General features: G+C 43.6%; 1 protein-coding gene across 1 annotated transcript in view; it reads right to left on the bottom strand.

Annotated features, from left to right (window-relative positions):
• The window catches only part of LOC147674007 (uncharacterized), a 640,165-nt gene that overhangs the window by 237,643 nt on the left and 383,144 nt on the right, over window positions 1-19,378 (bottom strand). The window lies entirely within an intron of this gene.

Genomic DNA, 19,378 nt, shown 5'->3' with positions numbered 1-19,378 from the left:
ATCAAATGTTTAGATTTCCACTTCAGTTAGTAATCCCCAAACAGTACTGCAACAATGGATGAGACAAGCCGCAAATGGGAGAGTAAAGAAAAAAAGGAGAAGTTAGGATTGCCTCTTTTTCTTATCACAGGACTCACAATAAATGTTGTAGAGAAATATGCAAAATTCCAAAAAAACAAACAGAATACCCCTTCAATGCTGATGAAAGAGGAGAAATCTACCAACACGTCAAGCATTCGAGCTATGTAAGACAACACCTGAAAATGTTGGAAGGCCACTCAAGGGCCGCCCAACCAAAACCAAGTAAATTTTGTCAACGTGCGCCTGTTTGCTAAGTCTGACAAAAAGGCACATTTTATATTGAGGCAATGCCAAAGACCAGACTCTAACTAAGACCTTAAAACGTCCTCAAATAGATACAGATCTTGTGAGGATTTGGGTGTAAACTATGATATGGCTGTGGGGCTGTATCATGGAGTACACTCGCAAATACCATTTTGGGTCCAGTCAGCCTCGTTTACTTAACGTAAGCTCAATTCTAGTTAGCTGTGGGTGCGAGCAGTAAGGCTTGGCCAAGGAACTTTGTGTAAAGCATTTAACAACGAAATAAGAACATCACACAAGAGACACAAATCCAATTTATAAACATAGAGCAAATTGAAATACATTTTAGTGTCCTTGGTCATCAAAACCAGTGGAGGGTTTAGGAGATACAGGTTTTTTAAGCAATAAATACTTTTAAATGTACCCACAAACAAGCATTGATCAACAAACACTTTGCAAACTTTAGAAAAGTTTGAAACAGTTAGTTTGCAACTCTACCCGACTTGGTATCCAAATCCAATAGGGCGGAGGTCTAGGATTCCAGTAAGGACACTTAGGACAATTGCCTGGGAACCAGAGCATTTTTGAGGCAAGTTTCAAATTTTACAGGATGAAGATTATAGACATCAATGGAGTGGTACTGATGCTGAGGATAGAGGCAAAAGATGCACAAAGGATGCTCTTGGTGCTGTGTGGTTGATGGGGGTGAAGTGCAGTTGGTCCCTCGGTCCATGGGTGTGTTGAGGGGACTTTGACCAAAGCACTTGGGGTCCCACAATGTCTTCTTTGCAACAGCAGAAGGCCAGCGGTGGCTGGGCTAATGATCTTGCAACACAGCGGTCACAGTCAATATCCTTGGTGGGGGCTAGTGTCTCTGATATCACTCCCAGGTCCAGCAGACATAAGTGCAGCTTTTGGCTATCTCAGACTTGTCTCTTGATGTACCTGGTGGCGACCAGCAGTGATGCCTGAGGAATGTCTACTGCTTTGTCAGTTTGGGCTTCCATAGCTTTGCTGTCCTTGGTGCTGTTCCACAGGTCCAGATGACTGACCCTTTGAGTCACTGCTTCAATCTGGGGCCAGGAACCAACTTTTCCCCGAGCCAGGAGCCATAAACACAGTCTAAATGCAGTAGCCCAAAGATCAGCAGGTGCAGTCCTTCTGAAGGTACAGTCTCTCTCCGTGCAGCTTCAAAAGCAGCAGTATACTCCTCTCTTGGCCCTCTCTCCAAATCTATGGTGTAATGAGTTTCATGGTGCCAAGGGTATCGATTTTAAACCTGAAAGGGCCCAAAGTGACAACACAGTCACTCGCCAATGGGTTAGTAGGTCCTCTCCTCTTTGCTGACAAAGTTTCAATGATGTGTGGCAGTTGGAAATCACAGATTGCAATATTCATGCCCCTCTCAAGATGTCCGACCCTTCTCTCGACTGTCAGGAGCTTGGTAGCCCACCCCATTGGTGTGGCTTCCTAGGGGCTACAAGCCTACAAGAAAACTGGCTTGGGGCTGGGTTTTCCCTCTCTGGCCCTGTCTCCAGCTTCCCTACAGGAACAGAAGGAATGCTGCTCAGGAGTGTTGTCACAGCCGGCCCTGCAAAGGCAGCTTCCCTTTTGAAGCTCACCTTTTGGGCTAATATGCTGAGCAGCCTTCCTGGGAGAGGAGCCTTTGCCTTTGTTTCTGAGTCTGGGAGTCATTCACATGTCTTCCCAGGCAGGCCGAAAGCCGTCAGTTAGGCCAGGGCTTGTGCAAAGCCACTGGACCAGCTGAATCACAGAGTGGCAACTGTCTAAAAGTTGCTAAACTTTAAAAATGACATAAATCTCTACTTGGACATCAAGTGGGATGTAATGCAATGATTAATTTGATACTTTATAATACCCATTTAGGTAGTCCCATTCAGAAGTTAACCAGGCTGGGATGCCAGCTGGTAACCCTAAGTTAGCCAATGGGGCTTGTCAAGAAGAGCCCAAATGGGAACCCAGTGCTGCAAGCCCGGGTGTTCAGCACTTGCCTGCGAAGATGAAAGGGTACGGCATCCACAGGGTTAACAGTTTCCTCACATCCTCTCCTCTACAGGATGATGCAAAGATCGCCTATGAGAGGACCAATCAGAGCCAGTAGAGGCGCAGAAAAGGAACCTCTCGCGAGAGGGTAGGGGGAATGCGGAAGTGGACGAGGATGTAGACAGTGCATCTGGACACGCAGAGGGAAAGAACGTGATGGGCCCTGGAAGTCAAGAGAGTCTGGAGAGCTGGAAACGGGGACCACAAGAACGCTGCTGAGGAGAAAACGTGGAGCGAAGACTGGTGGATACCCCCAGGAGACGCGAGTTTTCCGCCGTAACTTAGGAGAGTTACGGCATTGGCTGTAGGTGGATAGAGACAGGTGAATTTGGGAGAGAGATGTGGAACCGTTGTAGAAACCGGGACGGACTTCTGCTAGCCGCGGGAATAGTCCTGTTTTGTTTTTCATTTGTTATCTTTGTTTCCTTTGGGTGTCCTTTTCTTTCCTTTCTTTTCCGTTTGTGTTGGGCCTGAATATTCCTACTTCGCCTTAAATTGCCAAGGCATGTAGGCGAGTGCGAATACTCCTAAATTAATGGAGACAACTGAACCAGATCCTGCTACTCTCCTCCCTTGTATGGTCTGGGAAAAGTTTGCCTACAACTACCCTTATAAACCCATCACACCCCATCCCTCACTTACCACACCATTGTTCTCTTATTCAAAGCACTGCCTTCACTAGGAGTGGTGAAGGGTACCATAGAAGCAAGAGTGCCTGAGATTCCGAAACTTACCACCACTTTGTTTTCTTCTTTCCCTTCAAGCATCATGGGGAGCCACCACCAAGAGGGAAGAACCAATGATGCAGGAGGCAGAAGTCCCTTACTCCCGCCCAATGAACCAACCGTTTAATACTGCCTATACCCATATATTGAATTTGAGACTCACCCGGTGAACCAACCATTTCATGCTACCTGTAACCATATATTGAACGTGAGAATAAAATCGTTCACACCATTGATAAAAACATACCGCCTCCTAGCTTTAATTTCTGACTATCCCTCCGACAGGGCTCTAACCTATCCACAGCAAAATGTAATTAATTTATTTTATTTATTTTTTAGTCCTTATTCGCCTTGGCGAAGCAAAGAGAAAACCTACTCTGTGGCCCACCCCTTGACAAAGCCCCAACCAGAGATCTTTGTCTGTTTGAGCCAAGGGCAAAGCAATTTACACAGAACGTCTCTTTCCGTGGTCTACTCACTCCAGCACAGCCATTGTGAGATGGCCACTAGAGTAGTGAAGTAATAAAGGCCTAATCATAGGACTGTATTTGAATCCAGAGCATTTACCCACTGTTCACACAGCACCCAAAACTAATTTCTCTTGTTTTCAGAAGCTCTGTCTAACCAGATCGTATATTTTACAGAATTAATCCAGTCTACCTTAGTCGGGGGACAGATTTTATCCAGTTTTGACAAATCTCACTACAAGCAAAAAACACCAAATAAAAGATCAATTTTCTTACATTGGTTGGTGCCAGCTCATACTCTGTTGAAGCCCCAAAGAAAACCAGTTCTCTGCTTACCTGAAGCATCTTACTGACTATCCCAGACATAAAGTTACTCACATCTGACCAAAAACAATGGGTCCCAGAACACTCCAGAAACATGTGAATATTATCTACCTTTTCTTGATCGCATTTTGAGCATCCTGGAGTGGCTTCTTTCCCAATTTAGACAGCCTTAGAGGAGTCCAACATGTGAAGACAGATAAAGTGGTTCCTCCTTAAATTTTCAGCCCGAACTGTAGAGTACAGAATGTTAAAGGATAATGGCCATAAGTCTTCTAGCTCCATCACCGGCAAGTCTCTTCCCCATGGGTCCGCTAGTAGTCTGAAGTCGCCGTCTGCTAAATCCACTAGAAGCCAATATGAGTTAGCCACTTCCTTTTTCTTTTTGATATTTCTAGTCATCAAAGTCTCTAGTTCCCTCGAGGAGCCAATGTCTACCCCAGCCGAGTGGTGCCAACTTTTACTTTGTAGATATTTAAACCTGGATAGATTGTTGTTGGTGATCTCCTGCCATTACTACCATTGGATCAAACACCTGTCTATCTGATCCCATCTTAGTACCTCTGCTGCTTTTAAATCTGTGGCCAGGCTATTCTTGGTCCACTCAGGGGAGCCTGGAGCATCTCAAATAGGTGCCCGCCCACTATAATAGCTGAGCTTCATCTCCTTTCAGATTCTATAACATGTGGCAGCAAATCCTTGTAGAGTCTTAAGGTGCGCTTTTAACAAAAAATCTCTGATCTCTGAATTTATGCAAGAACCATTGTGCTTCCCCTTTCACCTCAAATAACATTGCCCTAAGCATTTAACCAGAGTCTGATCCATCTGGATCGTTCAGGAGCATCCTTCAATTTTTTCAAAGAAAAACACAAGCATAATAAGACAAATCCGATAAACAGAGACTCCCCTTATCTTTCTTTCGTCTGAGCTTTGTTAAAGGTGTCAGGATTCGTGGTAGCAGTGGTTCCCACTCTCCTGGGAACTGGCTTCACTTGAATGGTCGGGGCTCCTGGTCTCAGAATCCGGTCTCCCGGGGATCCCGTCAGGTAGATAGGTGTTTTGCAGGACAAAGAAAAACAACACAAAAAAATATCAGGACTCTTGCTCTTCAGAGCCTGTGATGTGATAGGCCAAGGAGGGAGGAGAAACACCACATACAGTGCACTGGGTGACAAGCGAGGAAAGGATTGGGTTTGTGCTTGTGCGGATGTGCTGAAGAGGTATTTAAAAACTGGTGGGGGTTGGAGGTGTCTCGGTGGTCAGGTTACGCTCCTTCCTTCCCACCACCTCCGTACCTGTTCAAGCCACGCTCCTCCCGGGGCGTGGCACGGCGGGTCGCGGGGTCATTGGACTCCTGGCTCCATCACGGCTCCAGCAAGACCCGATCTTCGGTCTTCCTCGCTCTCTCCTTCTTGTCCTCTCGTCACCTCGAACGCTCCAGTAATCCACTCCTTCTCTCCTCCGGTGTCTGGGCACACAGGGTTCCAGGAAGTTTTGGCAGATAACGCCGGGCGCTGGCTGACGTCATTTGTCGGCAGAGTTAAGTTTGGCATAAACCCCCAGTTAAAGGAGTTGTCCTCCTGTTCGGTGTTTGCAGGGAAAAATAAAGATTTATCTTCGGATATCCACTTGTCGTGCTGGAAGGGAACAAGAGTAGGGGAGACAGGTATAGCGGACCACCAGTCAGTTTCTTGCTTTGTTTTCCTGCTAGGCGACCCCAACCCGTCACACTCCTCCCCCAAGGGACCCGATCGGGGAGAGGGGAAACCCTGGACAGGAAATCAGCATTCCCATGGTCTTTCCCCTTATGATGGCGCCCCTCAAAGGCAAATGGCTGTAGGGATAAAAACCAGCGGAGTACCCTGGGGTTCTGGGACTTGTTCTGACACATCCTGAGTAAGGGGCATGGTCTGTGTACAGGATGAATGGTTTCTCTTCTAGGTCATACTGTAATTTGTCAATGGCCCACTTAATAGCTAGACACTCCCTCTCTTTTGTGGGGTATTTGCATTCCCGGGGAAACAATTTTCGACTAACAAATAGTACTGGATGTTCAAGTCCGTCATTCCCTATTTGTGACAGTATCGAGTTATACGAGTTGTTTCACTCTTGGATATGCTGCCCGTGATTTCTTTGCATTGATGTGCAGACATGCACTATCGAGTGCATGCAAAATGGTCTCCAGGTGTCTCAAGTGTTCCAACCAAGTAGGGCTAAAGACCACAATATCATCCAGGTATGCTGAACAGAAGGAGGGGTATGGTTGTAGAATAGTATGCATCAGCCTTTGAAATGTGGAAGGTGCCCCATGGAGACCGAACGGGAGGACATTAAACTTGAACAACCCGGCATCAGTTTAGAATGCGGTTTTCTTTTGGTCTGTTTCACGGAGGGGCACCTGCAAGGATAGGAATTATAGGTAGAGATAGCGTTAAGGGCCCGAAAGTCCATGCAAAAGCGCTGATCCGTCTGGTTTTGGGACTATTACTATCGGGGATGACCAATCACTGTTGGAGGGTCGTATTACGCCTAGCGTCAACATCTCCTGTACTTCCTTTCTTACGGCCACCCTCCTTTCTGCAGGTATCCAGTTGGATCTTTGTTTTACTGTCTTGCCCATTGGTGTTTCGATCTTGTTTCCGGTTATGGTAGTCTTTCCTGGAACATCCGAAAAAATGCTTGAAAAGGGGAGGAGGGTTTGTTGTAGGTCTTCTATTATTCTGTCCAAAAGCTCTTCGTTGGCCACAAGTTTGTCCAGAGTGGAGCTCTGGGAAGGGGCAGTAGGCAAGGAAAGGTGGTCTGCTTTCGGTGGGGGTCCAAGCCACTTTTTCAGCATGTTTATGTGGTAGCATTTTGTCTTGTTAGGTGTTGTCTGTACTTGATAAGTTGTGTTGCTTAGGGTTTCTGTTACCCGGTAGGGGCCCAACCATTTACTTTGGAATTTACGAGTGGAAGAAGGCAGTAGTACTAACACCCAGTCCCCAATGGGGGGAATTGTAGTATTTCTTTTATTTATTCCTGCTTTTTTCCAGATTCGAGTAAGCCAGATCCCTTAATTTTCCTAGCTTGGACCTTAGTAGTTGGGTGTATTCTGACAGGGAACGCTGATTGCCTTCTTCTTCGGCCTCCCAGACATCCATGGTCATTTCTAGGAGGGATCTGGGCTGTCGTCCATACAACATTTTGAATGCCGAACATCCCAGGCTGCTTTGTACTTGAGAGCTTAACACGTATAGGGCTAGGGGTAGGAGTTGGTCCCAATCCTGTCCCTCGACGCTAGTCATCTTTTTCAGAATGGTTTGAGGGACCGGTTATACCTCTCGACGAGGCTTCCGTCTCAGGATGGTATACAGAGGTGCGGAGATGATGTATGTCCAGTGATCGGCAGACCTCCTTCATCAGGTGGGACACGAAGGGTGTTCCTTGGTCCGTAAGCACTTCTTTGGGGAAGCCCACCCTGGAAAACAACTCCACAAATTTTTCTGCGATATTCTTGGTAGTAGAGGCCCTGAGGGGAAACGCCTCAGGGAATCTGGTGGTGTAATCCACGATAACTAATGCATATAGGTTCCCTTTTGAAGTTCTAGGTAGGGGTCCTATTAAGTCCATACCGACTCTTTCAAAGGGTGTACCTATAATGGGTAGGGGTTGAAGCGGTTGTGCTGGAGGTTTTTGCATATTCTTTTTTTTTTACATATTTCACATGTCTGACAGTACTTCTGGATGTCCTTGTAAATACCGGGCCAGAAGAAATGGCACAACCATTCTCAGTGGCTTTCTCCGTACCTGTATGTCCTGCGGTGATATATACGTGTGAGAAAAACAGGAACTGCTCTCGGAATGGTGCCAGGAACAGTAGTTGTGCATTATCTCCTGAACGACCTTCTCTGTACAGGAGGTTGTTTTTGATCAGAAACCGGGGATAAGAGGGGGACGGGTTACCCTGATTTCTTTGGGCGTTTTCCCAAGCATTATATAACGTGGGATCATTGCTTTGTGCAAAGCAGAAGCTACGATCCAGTAACCAAGGCTTGGCGGAGGTGAAAGCTGGAAGGGGATCTGCCTGTACTCCTGTTTCTCTCCCTACTCTATCCTGGAACAGAGAGAGAAACCTGGGATTATCAACCCCCAGAATAATGTCTTCGGGAAGGGAATCCACCACTCTCACCCTTACCGTGCACGGGCTTCTGTCCAAGGGCACATTAGTGACTAGTGCCAATGGGTAAGGTTTTACATCCCTGTGTACACAACGTATGTGGACCAAGGTATCGGGAATGATCTGGGAGGGAAGGATGATGTTTTTCTGAACCACTGACTGCTAACATCCAGAATCTAACAGTTCCTTTACTGTTTTACCGTTCATCTGCACACGTACATAAAATGATGTCCCCATCTCTTCTGAGTATGGTACCGCCTTCGGGATGTACCCAACCTCCATGGGCTCCTCCGCTGGCTTCTTTCGGGGGCACAGACGGGCTATGTGGACCCATTCGCTGCATTCAAAGCACTGAGGCCCTCTGAATGGGGGTATCTCCATTCGGCCTGTTTTGGTTTTTGGGAGGTCCAATTGAGGTTTTGGTTTCTTGTCAATCTTCTGGGGTAGAACACTTCTGTGAGATTTCTCGGTATCCCAGGTCATTGTTTCTGGTTGTGCTCTCGATTAATTTGCAGCCATCTCGATGGCTTGTTCGGCCGTGAGATTAGAGTGTTGCTTCAGCCACCTTTGGGTCCCGTAGGGGAGTGCTTCCATAAACTGCTCTTGATATACTTTTGTCATTATCTCTTCCTTTGTGCTAGAGGTCGACTTCAGCCACTTGTCAGCGGCCATTTTAAGGTGGAAGAATAGTGTCTTCGGGTTCTCGCCTGGTATTCCTTGTTCTTTCCGGAATCTCACCAGGTAGGCTTCGGCGTCTAGTCCTAGGTGGTCGAGGATTATCTTTGATCCTCTGATAGGGGGTATCCCCTGTGGGGTTGGTGACCTGGTAAGCAAACTGGGCTTCTACGGTTAGGAGGGGCGCCAAGTAGAAGGGCCATCCACAAGCTCGCGCCGCCCTCTCAAAATTCAGTAAGCAGGTGTCAGGATCCTCCCCTAGTAGGTACTTCTGGAGGGCTATTCCTGACGGATTCGGTAAGTAGGCACGTCTTTCCACTTGTAAAGACGTGCCGGGGACCTGTCCAACCTTCTGCATGCTCTCAATGTGCAATGTAATGGTATTTTTGAAGACATCGCGATCGGCCTGCGCTGAGGTCATCTGCTTTTCTATGTCCCATTTCAACTTCTCCTGGCCTTTGATGAGAGGCTGAATGAGAGTCTCCATCATGGGTTGACTGATGGATGGGGATGACAATCTCACTTCTGACACCAGTTGTGGGGGGGTCGAAAGAACAGGACGTAGGCCAGGTTGGGTCAGATAAGGTTATATTTTTCCAAAGGTACGCTTTTGTCTGTGAGTAAGTCTCTCTTTGTTAAAGGTGTCAGGATCCATGGTAGCAGTGGATCCCACTCTCCTGGGAACTGGCTTGACTTGAATGGTCGGGGCTCCTGGTCTCAGGCTCTTGGCTCCCGGGATCCCATCAGGTAGATGAATGTTTTGCAGGACAAAGAAAAACCACAACAAAGATATCAGGACTCCTGCTCTTCAGAGCCTGTGATGTGAGGGGCTAAAGAGTGAGGAGAAAAACCACACACAGTGCACTGGGTGACATGCGAAGAAAGGATTGGGTCTGTGCTCATGCGGGTGTGCTGAAGGGGTATTTAAAAACTGGTGGGGGTTGGAGGTGTCTCGGTGGCCGGGTTACGCTCCTTCCTTTCCACCCACTCCAAAAACTTGCTCCGTATCTGTTCTAGCCACGCTCCTCCTGGGGCGTGGCACGGCGGGTCTCTGTGTCGTTGGCCTCCTAGCTCTGTCGCGGCTTCAGCCGGACCCAGTCTTTGGTCTTCCTCGCTCTCTCCTTCTTGTCCTCTCGTCACCTCGAACGCTCCCGTACTCCACTCCTTCTCTCCTCCGGTGTCTGGGCACACAAGGATCCAGGAAGTTTTCGCAGATAACGATGGGCGCGGGCAGACGTCAATTGTAGGCGGAGTTACATCTGGCATAAACCCACAGTTAAAGGTGCGGTCCTCCTGTTCGGTGTTTGCAGGGAACAATAAAGATTTATTTTCCGATATCCACTCGTCATGCTGGAAGGGAAGAAGAGTAGGGGAGACAGGTATAGCAGACCACCAGTCAGTTTCTTGCTTTATTTTCCTGCTAGGCGACCCCAACCCATCACAGGGTCTTGATTGAGTATATTTTTGAGCCTAAGGTTGTGTGTCTGATTATGAAGTGGTGGCATTTGACTTCCCGGATAGTCATTTCTCAAGAGAAATCCTTCCTTCTTACACTATTCAGATTCCAGGCCATTGATTCTGTTTTTTTATTCATTCACCTCACAACCAGAGATGCGGCCAAATCGTGAAGTCATATCATATGACCGAAACAAGAAAAACGGTGACACAGGCCCTCTTCAGCACAAGACTGGACTACGGCAACGCACTCTACGCAGGAATCCCAGCCAAACACCTACGACGACTACAACGCATCCAAAACGCCTCCGCCCGACTGATCGTCAACGTCCCCTGCCGCAGCCACATCACCCCCCACCTGAGAGACCTACACTGGCTCCCCATCGACAAGAGGATCACCTTCAAGCTCCTTACCCACGCACACAAAGCACTCCACAATGCCGGACCAGCCTACCTGAACAGCAAACTCAGCTTCTACACCCCCACCGCCAGCTCCGCTCCGCCAGCCTCGCCCTTGCCGCTCTCACCCGCATCCAACGAACAACCTCTGGCGGCAGATCCTTCTCCTACCTCACTGCCTAGACCGGTAACACCCTCCATATCCACATACGGCAGACCCAAGACCTACTCGCCTTCAGAAGACTCCTCAAGACCTGGCTCTTTGAGCAGTAGCAGCACCCCCCCCTCCCCATAGCGCCTTGAGACCCTCACGGGTAAGTAGCGCGCTTTACAAGTACCCTGATTGATTGATTGATTGATTTATTATATTAACGGGACCGAGGCAAACAAATGAGACGTATAAATCACTAGGTTGTCCGTACACAGCCCCACCTTTTTCTCCCAGCCCCTATACCTAAAGGGACGTATTCCTTCATTCTCCCTGATTTGTACTGCAAAGGGGTTCAATATATTGGTCAAATAGGAGGGGAGACAGTGGACAATCTTGTCTGGTAACCCTTGAAATCATGAAAGGTCTGGAAAGATTCCCATTCACCAGGACCCAGGCTGTGGAATTCCTATAAATCGATTCCACAGTCCTCCAAAGGTTTTCACCCAGATTGGTCACCCTTAATATTTTCAGAAGCTAAAGCCAATTCACCCTGTCAAAAGCCTTAATGGCGTCCAAAGTAATACTCACCAGGGGGACTTTATAAGCAGAAGCTATATCATTCACTCCTATTAGATTATATGTAAGGTCTTGGATCCCCCTTCACCTGACAAAGCCTTTTTTATCTTCATTTAATAGACCCCCTGCCACCCTGTTTAATCCTTCTTCTAATATTTTTGTGAAGATTTTATAATCTCAAATCAGCAGTGAAATGGGCCTATAGGAGTCACATATATTCAGCGGTTTGTCTGGTTTGCGGATCAGGGCCAATATGGCCTCCTTCCATGAAGCTGGCAGCTCACTGCCATTTTCAAAAATTGCTCCAAATAGCTTTGCCAATGCCGGTATAATAAACTCATCTAGTTTTTATATACTTCGATGGGTAATCCATCCGGACCAGCAGATTTACCTAGTCCCCCCCGTTATTGCTTTTCTGATCTCCCCCTCTGTGATTCTTCTATTGTTGGCTTCTTCCTTTGCTTTGCTAACTTTAAGTAGTGTATCCTCACCCAACCAACCCTCCATCTCTTCCTCCGTAGTGATCAGAACTGATATAATTACTCAAATGTTTAAGGAAGGCCTTTTCAATTCCATCCCTGCCCGAAAGAGGCATTCCTGTTTCTTATCCACAAGTATAGGTTTCAATGTCCATAAATGTATTCTTCTTGTCTTTAAATCAAGTATTCTTCTGTTGGTACAGCAGACTTCTCTTGTCTGTACATCCAAAACATTCAATTAGGTATTTCTTCAATATAAACTAAATCCTAAGCATCTACTATTGGGACGGTTTATTGACGACTGTCTCCTTATTGAACTGGAACTAGCAGTGAACTTGAGGATTTCTTTATTTATTTGAATGATTATGATTTGAATTTTAGTTTTACAACGCATTATGACAGCAATCGCATTATCTTTTTAGATGTGGAGTTGTACGTTGATAAAGATAAACTGTGTAGTAGAATGGACTGCAAAGAGACTAGCTGTAATGCATTACTACACGCAGAAAGTTGTCACCCGAGGAGCCAAATTGAAGCCATACCCTATGGCGAGATGTTAGGGGCTAGAAGAAATTGTTCAGAGCAGAAGGATTTGGAGACCAATTTGGAGGACATGGCTCATAGATTCGCAGTTAGAGGATATGACCGGAGAGTGATTAACAATGCTAAGAGGAGGGCACAGAAACTCAGCAGAGATGTTACTCTTGAGAACAAGAATACCGACAACAAGAATAAAGTTACAGATAAGGTTAGACTGATTACTAATTTTAATTGAGACAGTCATAAATTGTATTCAACACGCAATAAGTACTGGCATCTTCTTAGAGCGGAGAAGGATATTATGCTGTATCTGAATGATAGACCTAGTTTGACCTTTAGAAAAGGGTTAACTCTAGCAAATATTGTTAGTCCCAGCTAGCCAAGGAAACAATATAATTTGAACTGGCTTAGTAATCAAATGAGAGGATTTATAAATATGGACGAAGTAGCTTGTGCAGGTGGGCTATGAATAAGGTAACAACTTTTAACTACAATGACACAGGGACACACAAGATTAACATGTTTATCAATTGTGATACCAGTTATGTTATGTATGTTATTGTGTGTACCTGTAAGATGATTTATGTTGGAAGCACTATTAGACGACTACGCAACAGGATGACAGAACACTTTAGGGCTTTAAATAATGGAGATACCTGTTATCCTATTGTGGCTCATGCAGTACACCACTATCAAAAGAAAGAGAAACATAAATTTAGATTCCATGGTATAGATCATGTGAAAATGGATTAGAGTGGTGGCAATAGACATTTGCAACTGAGGCGCAAAGAAGTGATTTGGATAATGAAAATGAAAGCCGTAGAAATTGGAATGAATATAGATAGTGAATTACAGTACTTTTTGGGACAGTGAAGTGCCTTGGTATATGTTAGAAGAAACTCAGCTTGAGAATATCAGTAAATTTTGAGAAATTTGCAATGTTTAGTAGGTAAAATTAATCCATTGTTTTTTAATTTTAATTATTGAGATGCCAGTTTTCATATATTTTTGAGGAGTTTTTCTTACCATGTAGACTAGACAATTTCCTTGATGAGGTCAAGCCTTGAAAGGTGCTGGGTGATACTCTTTAAGGGCAGAACTGATTATGCACCTTATCAACCGTGACATCATGCTGCTCTATGTTGAAGAAATTATACTTATGAGGGGTAACATTTCTGATTCTAATATGTCAATGTATTTTGTACCTATGATTTATTTATGGTATACGTACAGTTTTGACTTTTCAGGAACCGTATGCAGGTTAGATTACGATTAATAATTATGAATTATAATAAGAATGTGAGGAAACAGTTGCAGATTATGTAAAACTGTATAGATTTTATATGTGAGAAATTCTACAAGGTTTTAGCTTTGTGAGCTGTTACAGATGTGGGAGAAATTAATGTTAATTTACTGTTGCCCTCACCAAGAATAAATTAATGTCTCAATACGATTTTACCACTTCCTTTCCCTTCAGTTTTCTTCTGTCAATAATTATATCATTTTTCTCTTTACAAATGTGGTGGAGGTTTCTCTCTCTCTAAACTATGTCATATTGTTTAGACAATCAACATTACCTCAGAGTCTAGCTTATTGATAATGGATGGAAAGATCTGATCGTGGACATATAGGAGACCACGATCGATAAATTGTAATATTGACATTTATTGGAATATGTATTTTCATTACATAGTATGCGAACGTATGAATATGACTGGTTCTGGAATTATGCCTTCTGGACCCTAATAGTATTTGGTGGTACATTGCCCATTTTAAGATGGTGGACTTACTTTGGCAGGCAAAAACTGACTTAGCGGGAATTGTAAAACTTTATTGGCAATTGTGTACAGTGACATCAAGGGACAGAATGGATTAATTGATGATTGGTAGATGATTTGTATGTTTTACTTTGGGTGAGTTTACACTCACGATGAAGACTTGGTACTTTATGATGCCGATATTATTGTTATAACCCGAGTTGAATAATGAATGTATTGGATTAAACTTTATAATAATTTAAAGCAGGTTTCGTGATTTATGATTTGGATTGTTATTAGTTGATTTTGGTTATTGACATAACTTCAGTATTACAGAGAGCTCAGTTTATCAAGTAATGTAATATATGCATATTCCAAGATGGCGCCCATTACTTTTAGAAAAATAGATGACGGTGAAAACATGGCGCAAAAATGTACTCGGTATGATAGGATTTCGATAGGATTGTTGCTAAACTAGTGGAATATTGACTTTATTGGATTCTCCCTAAGATTAATTGAAATCAGGTTGGCGATTTATATTGTAGGTTGCTGAGTTAATTTTGGTTCTCCGACAGAACCACAGTGCAAACGAGAGCTCTGTGAGTCCGGCAACGTGTTAATTGCACTTTCTAAGATGGCGCCCGTCACATTCTGATATATATGGCAGTGACAATATGGCGCCCGAGTAGAATGCCGGTTTCCCATTACGATTGTGAGGTTTACAACGGAGATTGGGTGATTGGGGGACTGGTATGTTTTGCAGATGTGTAACTAATTCGTGAACAGTGATCACTTTACTTATTAATTTTTTTGTCTCACTTATAGATCACATACACGTGGGATTTGGAGACTGTCTGAAGATTTAGGACATTGAAGTTGTGGATACGAAGGAGGAAGGGTAAGATTACCTTTCGACTTATTGAATGGATTTAATATCAGGTACATATTCTTTTGAAGGCTCTGTATGCAATTGTGAAAGAATACACAACATGAATTTATGTTTGTTACAGAAATGGCCTAAATTTTGTTTTTTGTAAAGAAGGGAGCTGTTATATATTTAAATAGTACTTTTGATGTTTTTGTTACTTTCAAAGACCGAAACTCTCTACCATAAAGATATTCTTTTAAGTGGAATTACCGCTAGTGAAAATAATTTTGATAATATGCGGAGCTTTGACGAAGAAGGTTTCGGACTATATTAAGAGAGAAAGGGTAAATGCTAAGAGTGGTTTATAACTTTGATTGTGAACAATATTTCTTCATCCTTGTGGGTGTCAGAACATTGTGTTATCCTACAGGGTTGTCTTTGACTTTAGGATGCAATGATAGCTTCGGTTTTCAGAGAACAAAAGGCACATACATGCTTACTTGTGAGGATGTCTTCGTATAACGGAATAATTAATGTGGGTTTCAGACTACCATGATATCCCACATGATTACTTTGTTAATTTTGGATATGAGGAGTGTTTGTTATTTGCAGACATCAAGAGTCACTTACATGATCTCTTTGCTTAATAGAATAAACAGGGGTTAAAATTTGTGATGGGGTGATTATCTGATTTTGATTAGAGTTTTTCTAATTTGGGTTAAGGTAGCTGATGTATGAATTTTGATTTTACAGATAGAGAGTTGTGCGTTTGATACCGATACGGACCAATTTATAAGTTATGTATCTTGGAATCTGAATTTCAGGTGATTATGCGCTTATAATTTAAAAATAATTTTTTATAAAAACTTTGTTTTTGCTCTTGGGCTTTCACAATTCTGGGTGTTGAAATAGGAGATATTTGGTGCTATTACTTTTTATAGCTTCCCCTGGGACTTTATTCTATGTCACACTGGTTGATGGTTTACTATGACACCTTGAATGCTATTCTGTTATTTCTTAATAACTAGGCAAGGAATAAGAAGGTAAGAGGTGTCTGTATCATTGTGTAAGAGACAATATTTTGCTGTGCTTATACTTTGCCTATTTGGGTTTGCAGCCCTGAAGAAGTCAAGGATGCTTGATGTAGCATGACGAAACACGTGTTGGCTGCTTAGGATTTTGTTTATATTTAAGAAATACCTAATTGAATGTTTTAGATGTAGAGACGAGAGAAGCCTGCTGTGCAAACAGAAGAATACTTTATCTTTATTTAAAGACAAGAAGAATACACTTATAGACATTAAAACCTATATTTGTGGATTATATACATTCTGTGTGCTCAGCGAGGATTTTTATTTTAGTTTTGTTATCCGCACATGCGGATAGGGGCAGGGTTGTGGAGGTAACCGACCCTTCTTCCCCAGCGAGCACCATTTTATTTACGAATTACGATTTGATACTCTGACCCAGATGTGTGGTTGAGCTCCCTTTCGTTTACCTGGTTACCTAGTGTACATTTAGCATTCCTGTTTCTTCACACTTAACTTCTTTAATGACATGTTTTGCCTGATCTTTCTTCACTTGCCAAGCTAGGAGTTTTCCACACCCTTCTCCGTATTCAAAATGAGGAAGTCTGCTTGCTTACCATCTTTTCCATACTCTCTCATCTACTACACACATTAGGTCTAATTTTAGGGCTTGAAGATCTATATGTAGCTGTCCCGGTCCCTGCCCCTGCTGTGCCCCGCTCATTAATAGCAATGCTTCCTTCTAATGGATTTTACCCTCAATTTCCTCTGTCTCAGATCTATACTTTTTGCTTTTAAATACTTGGATGGAGGTGATTCTCCCCCTCAAAAAAGCTGTATACGCATCCTAGACAACCCCCATTGCGGCTCTATCCCAATGGTCCTCAGAAAACTCCTTGGGTTCTAAACCTAATTTCTCAATTACTGCATCGTCCAGTAATATAGTTCTGTCCACAGTCCATCTCCTCTGAGGTGCATTTTTTTCAGCCTCTAAAACTAAGGTTGCAGCTGAGTGGTCCGGCAGATGAGCTCCTACATGCCTTACTCCCTGAACCTGGTCCTTTAATTCTTGATCATTCAAGAAAAGATCAATCCTTGATTGATGACCATATTTTTTATTATTAAAGGTAATGCTGTTTACGACCCCCATTTCCAGTCTCCAGATATCCCACCACCCCAACTGCTTCATAGTAGTTTTTATTAGAGCCTGCATCTTGCTCTTTACTACCGCTCTGCTCTTGACTGAGTGGTCCAAAATACTATCGAGCACCACAGTAAAATCTCCTGCTAAGACAATTTGGTATAGGAAATCTAAAAGCTCTGTCAGTAAACCACTAAATGGACCAGGGTCAACTGAGTTAGGGCTGTAGTAATCAACAACTGTATACATCTGATGGTAACACTTTCATCTAGCACCTGCCTAACTTGTCTACTCCACTCTCCTCTCTTGTGATATAAGGTTTTTTTTAAACCAAGATCGCCACACCTTTTATAGTAACCTGCTGGGTAGTAAAAACAATTTCTTTCACCCATGTTTTAAATGTAAAGATCTCTCTCCTCTCTTGACCCGTCATTAGAGTCTCCTGTAAAATTATCATCTGGGCTGGAACATCCCGTAAATACTGCAAAAACTGTTCCCTCCTATACTTAACTCTAAGCCTGTTTGTATTCCATGACAAGAACTCAGTACGAGAGCTCTGGTCCTGGCTCACCCCGTCCCATTAACTAAGTGCATCAGGGATGCCTAAAATCATGATTAAACGAAGAGGACTTATTTTTTTGTTTTTTCTCCCACTGCTCCCCACACAGTGACCCCTACCCTTCTCTTGACCCCCCTTTCCACAGAGAACCCTCCTACTGCCTCCTCCTTGGCCTAAGCCTAAGGGGGATCCCAGAGTCGTGAGAATACAACAACCTATTTTACAGCCAGAACTAACCACTGCTTAATTGAACTTGTGAACACACCTAGGAGGTGATCAGGGATAGAGAAACCAAAGAGCCTAAAACAAAAAAGACTAAAAAGACATGAATGTCAATTTGGAAGTGTTGCTATTAAGACATATGTAACATATTGCCCTAATTAATAATATATAGGTCCCAACATGGGCCTCCATAGGCCTTCCTTAGAGTAGACTTACATAGAACAGTAAGGGAAGTTAGGGTGTTGTCTTTAATGGCAATGGCAAGGTCTGCAGTGGCAGGGTGGGGACTATTTCATCATTTGTCACACTTAGAGTGGCACAAACATTGCTGCAGGCCTGGGTGGGCACTCTGCCTTAAATGCATTAGGTACCATATACTAGAGACTTATAAGTAAGTCAGTACTTGCCAATTGGGGACTTCCAGCTTGACATAACTTTTGCAATAGGTCAGAACACTGGTCTGATTAGCAGGCCTCAGTTCACTCTCAGAGTTGAAACACCCACAACTAGTCCAAATGGGGGCAATAATTGGCGGGAAACCTTCACAAAGGCTTGTTTCCATCCAGATGTTGAATCTTTGTCAATCCTCTATTTTTCTTGGGCTCATGTACTCTTAGAGTCATGATGATAATCCTTCTATCTGTCTAAACGATCGAAACATTGTTGACTAGTTCTACGGGTCCAATTTGATAATACATAAGAATACAATTAGCTGTTTTGTTTTTCCTTGCTACACACTCTTGATCACATATTGTCACACATGTTTATAACTTGTGTGAGAACCCCAAGCACATTGTTTTTAATGTTTTTTATATACAATGGAATAATTTAACCATTTGATGTATCTGTACATTGATTGTAATATCTGTGGTCTTGGGACCCGTCTCTACATTGAGTCAGTGGAACGTTAGATACCAAGATCCTCTGTTACTGGTTTTGATAGAGGGAAGCTGAGTCAGGCTGATTTAAGAAAAAAACGACAGCGCCAATTTGGCTGTATGGTTAACAGTCAGAGTTTGCCGTGTCTTACAGCAGTAAAAAGAGTTGCGCACACACCCACTGCACCGTTGCATTGTTTTTAATGTTTTTTATATCGAATTGAAAACATTGATAATTTGAACTACTTGTACATTGATTGTGATATCTGTTGTCTTGGGAGCACTGTTCCTTACGCATTTGCTCACACAGGTCTCAGATGACACCGGATTGCCTTCTTACCTATAACCTAGTCAATGCAGAGTCAAGAACCTTTTTTTAGTGTTTGAGATTGCTAAAGTTCATTCATAAAACCTGGAATTTTTTCTAGTTAATGCATGAACTTCAGAGAGGGAAAGCCAGCAACATTGAGAGGCAATATCTGCTCACCCCTTTCTCCACAGGGAAGGGAGCTGTCAGTTCTCCTTTCTTACCAAATCTTACCATCGCATAGGTGCCTTCATGTAAATGCTTCAGCAGCTGGCATGAGTAAACA

The sequence above is a fragment of the Lissotriton vulgaris genome, chromosome 12 (genome assembly GCF_964263255.1).
Source record: "Lissotriton vulgaris chromosome 12, aLisVul1.2, whole genome shotgun sequence".
Taxonomy (NCBI): Eukaryota; Metazoa; Chordata; class Amphibia; order Caudata; family Salamandridae; genus Lissotriton; species Lissotriton vulgaris.
Note: the sequence above shows the minus strand (reverse complement) of the source record. Positions and strands in the feature narration are given on the sequence as shown.